The 11,323-nt window shown below is 40.9% G+C and overlaps 1 protein-coding gene across 5 annotated transcripts in view; it reads left to right on the top strand.

Annotated features, from left to right (window-relative positions):
* Bru3 (CUGBP Elav-like family member bruno 3) overlaps positions 1-11,323 on the top strand; it is an 887,603-nt gene that overhangs the window by 237,816 nt on the left and 638,464 nt on the right. The window lies entirely within an intron of this gene.

The following is an 11,323-nucleotide window of genomic DNA, read 5'->3' as shown; positions in this document are numbered from 1 at the left end:
CACCTAATAAAAAAACAAACTAGAAAGGGCTCTCTTGAGATGATTGTGCACAGTTTTTGAAGTGTTTAAGGCTTTGGATGAATGAAATATAAAAAAGTTATAGTCTCCGCGCAACCGCCGCGTAACATACGTTTCATTATGTTAAGAGCCTGCGGATAGTGCGTTCATGAACTATTCAGTGCGCCGACGAGCGGTGCATTCTGGTTGTTGCGCCTTTGGTATGAGACTTGACTGTCGGTCTTTCAATGGGGACATTATCGTGGACTTCGGGGCATCAAAATACACATCGATTTCATGTGTATCGCATAATGGACACGGTGCTGCCGTCAGTCCGTACAACTCAGAGCCATCTACCAATGCTGTGCAATCGACTAACTGTCAATCGATCGGCCCCGGATTAAGATAATTTCGTTATCGGCTAGCAGACCAGCCTCGATATCCGTCAGCCAACGAGGCCGGGTTTCCGATGAACGTTCGATGGCTGACGTAACATTTTATTCGACCAGGCTAAAAGCACATTGTTCAACGCGAACTCGCTGTTTCCATGTAAGCGAAATATTTCCCGACCCTGTAAGCGCACATCTGCCTACCCAAACGGTTTTATCTTTTTTTTTCCTCACCGAAAAAAAAAATCTGATTCGTCCTATGTCGACGCGACGCGAAACTAGGAAACGTAATAAAATGACAGAAATTGGTGACTGTTACTCCAACAGTTCATTCTCCGAACGTCAACTAAAAGAATTTACGTTCGATCCGTATAGTGCAACTTCGCTTCGTGTTTGTTGGGAAACGATATGTGGAATGCTTCAAACATTATAAAACTGTATCTGTAAACTATTTCTAACGCACGTTGTTGACAATGGAAAAACAATGAAATATTTCCTTTAAAATAGTGAACAGGGTGTTCACGCTGACACTGGCCAGCGTTTTCTTTGCAAATAGTAAACATTACAAAAAATTGTACTGTCTTTTGTAAGTAATAAATCTTTACAATGACTTCCTTCTTTTTATTGAGACAATTACTTCTTTCGAGACTGTTTAAAGGTGGGGGAAAGTAACAGCATTTAACTAAAATTTACTGTATTAATATATTAAACAGCGTTATATCGAATCTGCAACCAACACGGAAGCATTTGATCCTTTACCCATTCAAAAATAGTACAAATATTGCGAAATATTAACCAGAATATTAAATGTCAGTCAGGACGCAGGGCGAACACAGTCCAATGTCGAACGCCTTAAAGAGCGACGCTATTTGATCTCGGAGTTGCGAACTTTCCACGACTCGCGGAGGAAAACACGACCCCGGTTGTTTCCCCGTTCCAACGGGCGAGAACTTCAGCGATTTGCTGAGACATCGTGAACCGCCGATTATAAAGACGTCCGAGCTTCGCCGTGGACGGTCGTAAAGAGCGTTATCATAATCACGCGGCCCCCGGTACATTCGCAAATTACGGTTCAGGTGGGGTGAGAGGTTTTCGATTTTATCAGCGGCGAGAGATCGGCGAGATCGCAAGAGCGAACGGAATGATGCGGGGGCGGGACGCAGACGGGACACTGGCAACGTTTGCTGCGTCAACGGTGCGGAAACTCTGCGGTGAAATTTGGGTCAGCATCATGGAACGTAAACGGTCGTCAATTTTTTTTCACTCTTCCGTATTGTCGTTCGGATCCCGTCCGCGGGCAGCGCGGGACCCTGTTTTCGCCAACTCGACATCATCGTCCTTATCGAAGTTTCACGGCGTTCTCGTTAACAGCGGAGGATCGTTCTCCTCGTGGCGAACGATACAACCGACTCCCGAGATCCGAAATCAACTGTAGAAAGAGCTCACTGTTTCTCTGTTATCTTTCTTCCACCCCGAGTTTCCCAAGTTCTGCGAGCTTAAAGAATTTTCGCGATCAAAACTTTCCGACAGATGGGACATGTTAATTAGAGCACTCTCCGTGGAAATGCGAATCTAGTGTCTTAACCCTTGTACGATCCCGTAAGAAAAGTCACCTGTTTCCTGTAAAATTTAGTCTTATATAGCCTTCTATATACGACGAAATTTTCAGAATTAGGAAAAACCTCGATAAATTAATTGTAGAGATTCTTGAGCGAACTCCATTGCGTTGCACACATTCTGCAGCAATTTAAATTCTTGGGCGGTCAAGAATGCATTAATTACGGTAATGCAATCGGTAGCAGCAGAACATTCAGTTTGAACCATTACATATAGGTCATAAAACATTCTGCTTTAACCGACCATTGCTGAACGCAGATGGTCAACGTGGTCTAGAAATTCCAGACTGCAACAAATATTCGGCTGCTGTTATGTTTTCTGGCACAAACTTGCAGTAAATGAATTAAAACATAAAGCACGAACATAGAAATAAAATTATGTGAATAACTTAGCATAGTCGTTATAATCGTTGTGTATATGTATACATGTTACGTTCATCCGCATTTTCTATAATTTTAGCAATATTTGTCCTCGACTATTCCAACATTTCTACTAATGATAAGACCAGAATTGCAGATGACCTTCGATTGTAAAATAACTTACTCGAAAGTGAAATGGTAACCCATTTTCCCGAAGCTTTCCGCTTTGATAACCACCTCAGACGCATACGCATCATTACGTGCTTGGATAGTAATCGTTCAGTGTGTCACACTTTCCAGCGCATTTCTCGAGCGTCTTTCAGCGAGACATTTATTTGCTTCACTTTCACACATGAAAAAGGTACCTGTGTCTGTACGGTAAGCTCTCTAATCGCGTGGTAATACATCGACTTCGCGGTTTCGCCTTTCGCGGAAATGTCAATATTGGCGACCAAAGCGTTGAAGCGGATTTATTGGCATGCAAACAGTTCACTGGTTCGTGCTTATCAATACGCTATCTGGCTCGGCTGTCCCTCTTTCTCTCTCGTGTTCGCCACACGCTGCACGGAATACTTTACGCAACTTTCCGGGGCGAATATGATGATTAGCGAGGCATTTAGCGAGCACAGAACAACGAGCATGAATAATTGTACACCAGCGGCTTGAGCGAAAGTTCAAATCGACTCTCCTCTGTTAAGGTTCTGCGAGGACATACGAGCAAGCCGAGTAAATCATACCGCACAATGCGCTTCTGCTGCTTCGTGAATTACTCTAACTACTTAATAAACTAGTTATCCAATTCATTAAACCAGCTATCAATTATACGTGCTAACCGCGTACGGACGATATGTCTGAAGGACACTCTTGTATGTAGTTCGATGCTATGGAACTTGATTTATCCGGACAATGTTTAATCCAACAATTCATTCGATCTGGTAAAATTTTAAGTCATACCGATTTAAAGAAACTAGAGCCATTTATTTACTGCAAGACACAAGACATATGACTAGACTGCGGTTCTTTATGCAAAATAAACGTTTTTTAACTGAATTGCAAGAAACTGGAGTGAAATAGAAATTTATTTTCTTTCTTAATACGTTCAATAGGTTGAAGATATTATAACAGTGTTTTAAAAAACTTTTAACGTTCTTACCGTTTCAAATAACACCTGGTCATTTTTTCCATAAATGCATAAAATCCGCTGTCTAAGTATGACTAATAAAATACAGTCGCCGCGGAAAGTATGTTGACAAATCTCAAAAATGCATATTTTCTATTTTAAATCAATAATTTAGGAATTAATCGAAAATATGTATTATGTATGTTATTTAATATAGTACAAACTAGTATGTGTAGCACTAAAGATGACATAAAGTTTATAATAATGACTCCATACACATTTTCTTCTACTACAATATCGCAGTTCAAAAATTTTGACTCGTCGCTATAAATATATTCTTCTTACAGAAATCTGATAATTTGTTTTTAAACAAACTATGTATTGAGAAAGCAAGGTGAATGCTTTAAATCAATGGTGATAACGGCTACAGCAAAACATGGTGGAGGATTAGTATGCGTTAGGGGTTGTTTTTCTGCAAATGCTGCTGGCAATTTACATTTTATAGACGGGATATTATCAGTAGCAGAGTATGTAAATAGTTTGCAACAGAATTTACAAGATTCAATAATAAAAATAAACATCCACGGTGATTATATCTTCCAGTAAGATAACAACCCCAAACATAAATGCAAACCAGCGACGAAATACTTCAATGAAAATGATATTCAATTGTTACCATGGCCCCCTCAAAGTCCCGATTTGAATTTAATTGATCATTTGTGGGATCACTTAGATCAAAGTGCAAGTGAGAAATTTCGGAATAATAAATCAGTTTTTAAACAAGCATAACTGAGTGCTTGGAATAGTATTGACGAAAATGTTATTAATAAATTGTTTGAAAGTATACCTAGACTACTTAAAGAGGTCATAAGAAACGAAGGGTATCAAACTTCATATTAATTATGACGTTTTATTGTTAAGAATACACTCAATTACGAATTTTCAATGCTGTCAACATACTTTCCGCAATTTTTAATTTCTGTAATTATTATAAACTTTATGTCGTCTTTAGTGCTACACATACTAGTTTGTACTATATTAAATAACATACATAGTACATATTTTACTCCTAAATTATTGATATAAAATAGAAAATATGCATTTTTGAGACGTGTCAACATTTCAACATACTTTCCGCGGCGACTGAAGGATGTACTAGATTGAAACTGAAATTAAAATGATAAACGTTTGTCAGACGTCATAAATTTTGAGGATGAAGGCCAAAGTCTAGCGAGTAATATATTGAATAAAATTGTGTCTGAGACGGCGCAGGGTGTATCAGAGTCGACGTATCTCAGTGAATTGCGTCGTCCTAAAGAGGACTTTTTCGTCGACACGTTGGGTAAGCCGGTACCAACCCTCCAAGGGATAATAGTGGTCGTGGCCAAGTCCCAGGAGGGCGGTGAATAAGGGCCGTACCGTGGACTGACTTCGTAGTAGTTAGATCGCGCAAACTTTCAGTACCCTACCCGCGTAATTTTCGAAGTTATGTCGTCGCGCGGCCCCGCGTAATTTCCACGGTGTATATTATAAGCTGTTCGTGACCCGGGCCCGCAATGTTTTTCCATTTTTCCGTCTCTCGTTCGCGAACGGAGCAAGGCTGCACCGGCCGCGAAAATTGCGTAATCATTCCTGCACGACGGACAATCCGACGGAAATCATTGTTTCGCCGCAGACCTCCCCAACTTCAGAAACGCGGCAACGCTCAATGTAAATTTATCGTGGTTCACCCGGGGATATACATCTCTCGACTGAAAGAAATATGTGACAACGATATTTCAGCAGAACGCTTCCAGTAACCGTCTCTTATCGCGCCAATAAATATTTTTCATCGACGCCTGGCCAAGTAATGAGTTATTTCTTGTTAAAGCAACCGAAGGTGATCATCTTCGCGATGCGTCACGATTCTCGCTGCTCCTGTGCCGTGTATTTTTCCAAAATAATCGTGACATGTCCCGATCAATGTAGTCTGTTACTTTTGGAGGGGGTAGAGACTAGTCACTTTTAATTTAACCACTGAACACTGCGCGAATTCCTGGATGCACGAGCTAATGAAACTCGCTTCCGGTGATAGCGTTTAGGGGATCAAATAGGCATTTGCGAGTCCCAAGTTGGACAGAGAAAGACGCTCCTTAAGTGTTCCTTCGCTGGATAGGTTAGCCCTGGCTGTGGAAGGAACGCGGTCCGAGGTTCGTGTCGGAAACGCGGTCTCTGTTCGCTCTCAGCAGGCTGCTGCACACGGGAGCGAGAAGTTGCAGAGTGGCCCTTTATTTCCATTTTCGTTGGTTCCCTCGTGGCGCTGTTGCTCCCTATATTTATCTAATAGCACCACCTCCAGACCGCGGGCTCTTTTCCTACACCGACAACCGGTTCACCGCAGCTGCGTATAGCTCCGGTTGCGCACACTTTGCGCCTCCATTATACGGGCAGTTGCCTTTGCCGCTCTGCCGTGTCCTCGAAATAATTAAGAGTTCATTAAGGAAAGATTGATTGCACTGTTTAGAGCCGGTCCCCGGCATCGTTCAATCCCTCTTCCGCATTCGCACAATCTTTTTCCTCCCTCTCTTTTTCATTCTTTCTTTCTCTCTCGTTCCCGACCATTCTACTCTCGTCGTACAATCAAGCGACACCGAAACCTATGAATAGAAGAGCGTTGTTTATTAGCTGCCAGATAGATTTTCGCCTTCCCCTTTTTCGGCTCGTCCACTCTCAGCTTTTTTCTGACCGCTCCAATGGTTAATGGTTCCATCGCAATGACTTCGGCGATGCTCGCTCGCCGCGATCAGCTATTTGTCAGACGACAAACTTCTCTGACGTCGCTGTTTTTGTAGTGAATTTCGAATCGGTTATCTATCTCGAATTTTTGGTGGAAGAGCTCTGCGAGAAATTTTATGCGTTTCTCGCACTCGTGTATATGTATGCAGAACTGGGTGAAATAAGCGGCTTCATTGGAATTTAAGATCAGTTCTGTATTAATCATGTGGCAAACAAAATGAATTACCATTCAACTCCAGTCGATGTGAATCAGTTCATAAACGTCATAATTTAAAAGATATTCATATTGAACATGATAAATTGCTTGAATATATTCGGAGAGACTTTTATACCCAGGAAAAAAGATTGTGGAAGCAATTGAGTAGGCATACAATAAACATACATTTATTTAAAATTCGGTGAATGTTGCTTTCGTCAGGAATTAACGTCCATGATGTTTTTAAAAATTTCTTTAACAACGAAGTAGAAATGTCCGAAGATTTGCAGTCTGGTCTAATCAGTAGACTGCAGATCTTTGTGCAAAATAAAAAATGTTCGTACTGATTTCAGGACACAGGAGCCAGATAAAAATTGTACTCTTTCAATTATCCTGTCAAGCTGAAACTAATGCATTGATGTCCTTAAATATTTTTAGCATGTCCACGGTTTTAAATTGTACGTGGCCATTTTTGTCATAAATGCATAAAATCCGCAGTCTACTAATAAGTGTTGAATAGGGGATAGACAACCGTGCAGTACGGACATAGTTGTTTGCTGAAGTAGAATAAATATTCAAACGTTTGAAGCACTTTATTATAAAGGATGTAATGGAAACTACTTTCGGATGCCCCGTGGGTGCATTAATTTTTACACGAGGATAAATTGTTTGCTTTGAGACGTCTCCGTACCTTTATTTATTTTCTCTTTTCGATGCTTCGTGAACCTCCCCCGCTAAGGTAGGAATTTAATCAGAAAGTATTTTCCACGGGTAGAAGAGGGTTGTCAAGGAACGCGGAAAGCCTCTCGTCCGCTTCCATTTTACGGTAAGACCTGAAACGTCTGCGGGATCTTCTTAACAATGCGAATAGTTTTCGTATTCTCAATGGTCTTTGCACAGACGACGTCATCCGCTGTTATGAAAATAACGGTACTAGAAACATAAAAGTTACTACTTTTGTACTGTCGACCGGAGAATTATATCGGAAATAGTTTCGAGCCAGCTATGCGGTGTTGGGAGACCTGCAGGCCCGTGTCGAAACTTTCCCGACAATACTGACATAGTTGACAGACTGCGGTATGTCAGCACAATAACAGCATATTATTTATTCAGGTTGATTCGTCGCACAGGTAAAGAAAGTTTCGATGGAAACGCGAATAAACGCTTTAATGGTCGCGCGATGATTCTCAATAAGATATTCCCTTTTCCAGTTTCCACCTTTTCCACCGCGAGTTCACGCGAGCAATCGATACAAACGATATAAAGAAATTTATTGGTCTAACATCGAAAATATAAAAATTTATACGTTCATAATGTGCAGAACCATTCAAACACTTACAGTGGAACTAAAAAATATTTAAACGATTCTCGAAAAGTTGTCGATATTTAAATTGTGATAATTTTGGAAAAGCAAATATGCAGCACAACAATAAGACTGGACTCATTTTTAAGCCTGAAGCCTCTACTTTTGAAAAGCACTGTTCATTTTCCTCTAAGATATTTTTACATGGTGTAGCAGGTGGGAAACTGAAGACACTTTTTTTCTTAAAAAATGCTGCAAATTTGAACGTCTCGAACGAATATTGAATTATTTATAGAAAATGTTTCAAGATATTTTTATCAGTAGGAGTAAAATGAATAAGTGAATGTGACGGATTAATTTATCTCTGTATAATTAAAACAAATGTATATCGAGTATAAATTCTCTGGGAAGGTGAAATGAAGAGTGTACTACACTATAAAGAGGAGCTCTTTGTTCGACCATTTGAAGGTCTCGGAAGAACCGGAATCACTTCGATCGGATTGAAACAAATGGCGACTATGCAGCCATTAATTGCGTTGATCAAGCAGACACGGTGTTTTCCTTTTGTACACGGCAATCGGTCGTACCGGTTACGATCGCGCCCGCGACTTTACGACTCATTTGCTAAAAACGGTCTGTGTGCTCCGTAGAATCTTTCTACAAATCACGCGCATGGTAGACTGATTTAAGTGGCAAGGCTCTCCGGTGGATTTGACAATAAGATCGAACGAGAGATTCGAAAGAAGGATAGTTACCTTCGAAGACCGACTCCCATTACGGTTATTACTCGTCGTCCGGAGTAACAAGAACCCGGTAGATTGCCTCAAATCACCGACTGCGATCCGCCTAGCAATCAAGCCACCCCGTTTTTCTCCGTCCTGCCGATTCTAGCCTCCGTCCATAAGTTAACCCTCCTCCTCATTCCACGCCCGAAATCCATTATCGATCGTTGCTCTGTAACGAACTTTGAATCAATGATTATACTAATAAGATGTCCATGCGAGACTTCGCACCTACCTAATCCGCAAGCATCTGCAAATTGCCCGACGATTCCCCACGAAGCTCCTCGATCCAACTGTTTTTACACGTCTCTTCGTCCACGTTTTTATTAGCTCGCCTTCTTGTTTGTTTGTTTGTCTGTTCGGTACAAATTTTGCAATTGATTTTAAACTAATTTTCCGATGAGCTAGAGACTTGAAATTTTAAATATAGCTCAGAACTGGATGACACTGCAATATCTAAAAATATTTTTTTAAGAAGCCTATGCGTGTTTAGGAGAATAAACTATTAAATTTAACCGTTACACCACCCCGCGCGACGCTCGGTAGTACGTGATCGCGTTCAGCGATCCCCACTCCGCGCGACAGCGTTCGCTACAATTTTCAGGACTATCTGTATCGGGTTGGGAATCTGTATGGGATTGGGAAAAATTATTTTATACTTTTTAGTCCGTTTTATGCTATGGCACATTCTCATTCATAATTGGAGATTAAAGGTTTTCTATACTCTCATTGTATTAAAGGTTTTCTATACTCTCAATTCGCATTGTGATAAATGTGAAAAAGCACATGCCCTAAGTCTCAACGAACAGAATTTTTATTTTTCTGCTTTTTAGAAAAGAGTTCACAAATTGAACTACATTTTTTGCGAAAGTATAAGTATGACCTCAAGGGAGAAATTAGTTCCAGAAAACCAGGGACAGATTTTTCATCATTACATCAGTTTGACACCACGGGACAAATTAGTTTGGTCCAATCAGGAGCAAATGAGGATTAATGTTTCCTCAGGCCTGCAAGGACTAGGTCAGCGTGAAAATTAAAAGGGGTGATGCTGTTCCTGGCCTAATGGAAAAATAGCTTATGATCGATACAGACAACCTTATGCCCTTGTATTTTCCTATTTTAAAGAAAAGAATTCGAACGACACTCTTTACTGTATCAGTTTGACCAAGGGTCAGATTAATTGGTAACAATCAAGGCAAGATGAAGATTAATGTTTCGCGAGGCCTGAAAGAATTAGATCGGTGTGAAAATTCAAAGAAAGGTGTTCCAGTCCCAATGGAAAAAATAGCTGCGATGACTTTCTTACCATCTACTTCGCCATTTATGCTGAGATATAGACAATTTCATGCTCGAATGATGAGAAACGTATTTTTCACTTTAGAAGAAGATAATTCGCATTAACAATTTTTCATTGTATCAGCTTGGCCAAGGGTCAAATTAATTAGTGAGAATCGTGGCCGTATGAAAATTAATGTTTCACGAGTCTCGCAAGGACTGGGTCAGCGTGAGAATGAAAAGGGCGACGTTGTTCCCGCGCAAATGGTAAAATAGCCGCGGTGAGATACCGGGCGCCGCGTGTTGTATTATTTTTAACCTAGTATTTTTTTCCTGGGCAGCGTTCTGTCGTACGTTCTGTGAATTGAAAACCAAGCGGTGCAATTTCAACCAGGCTTCGAGCGTTCTCCCTTATGTACTCTGTTTTCATCTATATGCGCTGTTTCGCTCGCGCCGTGGCCCCTCCGTCCCTCTCTCGTTTTTGGCCTTTCCTCGTTTTTGAAAGTGTGCTTGAAAGCACGAAAAGCGAGGGCCGGTATCGTATTTACACAGACACTGGCTGCTGACATTCGAGCGACCAGGGGAAAGAGCAGCAGCCATTGTACTCCAGTGGGTCACACGTGAAATAGCCATGGCGACAGGAGCAGAACAAACAACTATATGCGAACTTACTCGATTAAGGACGATTGAAACGAACCCGTTTTACCGAGACTCCAGGGCGAGAGAGAACTGCACATTGCGCGCGCGCCCCAGCTTTACATGCTGCGGCACCGACGCGTAAATCAACATTCAAAGTTTAACTAAATAAAGCGCGAGAAAGCGCTTAGGTACATTCGACGAACAAACAACATATTCACTTTCGAAAGGGACCGAGACGAATGCTAACGCGTTAATTTTAACTCTGACTTTTGTAATCGACGCGACGCTTTGACGAGTGTACCATTCGACGGCGCAAATTTCAAGCCGCGTCGACATGAAAGGCTTTTCTGTTACGTGGTTTTTGTAAGAGTCCATATAACAGTGGAAAATAAAAAGTGGAAAATAAAAGTTCGCGCGGTTGTAGTGTACACAAATCTTGGAAAAATAAATTTGACATAATTTCGCTTTCCTTTTCGTTAATATCGGTTTCGATAAATGGATGGTATTTATTGCTGAGCAGTAAACGAGTTCTCTAGACGCTATTTTATCCAAAAATTGTATTGACATTATTACCGGTTGTGTATGTGACGTAACAGGTTTACGACGTTTTATTCAACCGTTCACTAAATTGGACAGTTCGTCTAGAACTTGCTTCCAACGATTTACATATGAAAGTTGTTTTCATACACAAGTACTGCATTTAAATGAATTCTGCAGAAATATTAATAACTAGGACGTACTACTGTATAATCGGTTTTTATACGAACATTTATACGGATCTACACAATAAATTCCTGAAGCGAAATTCGCCAGTCATGGTTCTGCCTTCTCAATCGAGTTTCAGAGTACATAGTGCAGAGAGTCAAGCAGA

Source organism: Lasioglossum baleicum, chromosome 15 (genome assembly GCF_051020765.1).
Source record: "Lasioglossum baleicum chromosome 15, iyLasBale1, whole genome shotgun sequence".
Classification (NCBI taxonomy): Eukaryota; Metazoa; Arthropoda; class Insecta; order Hymenoptera; family Halictidae; genus Lasioglossum; species Lasioglossum baleicum.
The sequence above is the reverse complement of the archived record's forward strand: the minus strand, read 5'-3'. Positions and strand labels throughout refer to the sequence as shown.